The following is a 1,996-nucleotide window of genomic DNA, read 5'->3' as shown; positions in this document are numbered from 1 at the left end:
AGTTATTAATACTTCAAGTGCAAAATGATGATATAAAACCATGATAAAAATGCACTTTTAAGTACTAATCAATATGCATATAAGAGAATGTCTTTTAGTCTCTGTAATGCTCCTGCAACTTTTTAAAGATGCATGATGAGTATTTTTTCTGACTATGTTGAAAGAATAATCGAGGTTTTTATGGATGATTTCACGGTGTATGGTGATTCTTTTGATAAATGTCTAGAAAATTTATCTTTGATCCTGAAAAGATGCATTAAAACTAACCTTGTCTTGAATTATGAAAAGTGTTATTTTATGGTAGAACAAGGAATAGTTCTTGGGCATGTTGTGTCTTCACATGGATTAGAGGTTGATAAAGCTAAGATAGATGTTATTTCATCATTGCCTTACCCCTCATGCGTAAGGGAAGTTCGTTCTTTTTTAGGCCATACAGGTTTCTATCGATATTTTATCAAAGATTTCTTGAAGATTATAGCACTTTTCTGCAGACTATTAACCAAGGAAGTGAATTTTATGTTTGATCAAGCATGTAAAGATGCTCATGATGAGCTGAAGAGACGTGTCACATCTTCCCCTATCATCCAACCACCAAATTGGGATGAACCTTTTGAGATAATGTATGATGCAAGTGACTATGCGGTAAGAGCTGTGCTTGGGCAAAGAATTGGGAAGAATTTGCATGTTATCGCCTATGCTTCTCGCATGTTGGATGGAGCACAATATAATTACCATACAACTGAAAAGGAACTTTTTGTAGTGGTGTTTGCTCTTGAAAAATTTAGGTCATATCTACTTGGTACAAAAGTTATTGATTTTACTGACCATGCAGCTCTTAGGTATCTTTTGAAGAAGAAGGAGTCTAAACCAAGACTGCTTAGATGGATCTTGCTTTTACAAGAATTTGATCTTGAGATCAAAGACAAAAAAGGTGTCGAAAACCATGTGGCTTAAGCCAACTGAGGACCGAGGATATGCAAATCGAAACAATAAAAGAGACATTCCCCAATGAGCAGTTGTATATGTTGCACTCCTCTACAAGACCATGGTATGCTGATTTGGTGAACTATTTAGTCACCAAAGAATTCCCTTCAGGTTTATCTATATCCTAAAAGGACAAGTTATGAGCTGATGCTAAATATTATTTTTGGAACACTCCTTACTTGTGGAAATTTTGTGGATCAAGTAGTAAGGACATGTGTACCACAGGATGAATTTCATTCCATTCTTACTTTTTGTCATTCTCACTCTTGTGGTGGACATTTTGGAGCAAAAAGAACGGCCCATAAAGTACTTGAAAGTGGTTTCTATTGGCCTTCTATTTTTAAAGATGCATATCACTTCTACATATCATGTGAAAAATGCCAAAGAACAGGTAATATCACTCATAAAAATCAAAAGCCTTTAACAAATATTCTTGTAAGTGAAATTTTTGATGTTTGGGGTATTGACTTTATGGGTCCATTTCCTTCTTCTTTTGGAAATCTTTATATTCTTCTTGCTGTTGATTATGTGTCCAAATGGATTGAGGCGAAAGCCACACGAACTAACGATGCTAAGGTTGTTTTAGATTTTATCAGAACTCACCGATTTAGGTGTATCCATTAGTATCATGAATACTTGTGTATGGTATAACCGACACTTGAGCTATGAAAGGAACTTGATTTGTTGTTAACATAAGTTATAATCATGAATGCTTGACGAGATTTACAAGTACTAGCATTAATCGAATAAGATGACTAATGTAATCATGTTAACAATTTATAATTTAATTTGAACCTCCTTTGTGTGTGGTTTCTAATTGAATAATAAGAGTTTATACTATACTTGTTTGACATACCATTAGTGAAACCTCTAACCTTGACATTTGTTATTATTATTGTTTAATCCTTACATTAATTTTCCATCTTGAAGTTCTCATCATCATCATCTTCTTCTTTTATTATTATTATTATTATTATTATTATTACTATTACTACTAGTAGTAGTATTATTA

This window comes from Populus euphratica, unplaced genomic scaffold (assembly GCF_000495115.2).
Source record: "Populus euphratica unplaced genomic scaffold, PopEup_1.0 scaffold776.1, whole genome shotgun sequence".
In the NCBI taxonomy this organism is placed as follows: Eukaryota; Viridiplantae; Streptophyta; class Magnoliopsida; order Malpighiales; family Salicaceae; genus Populus; species Populus euphratica.
The sequence above is the reverse complement of the archived record's forward strand: the minus strand, read 5'-3'. Positions refer to the sequence as shown.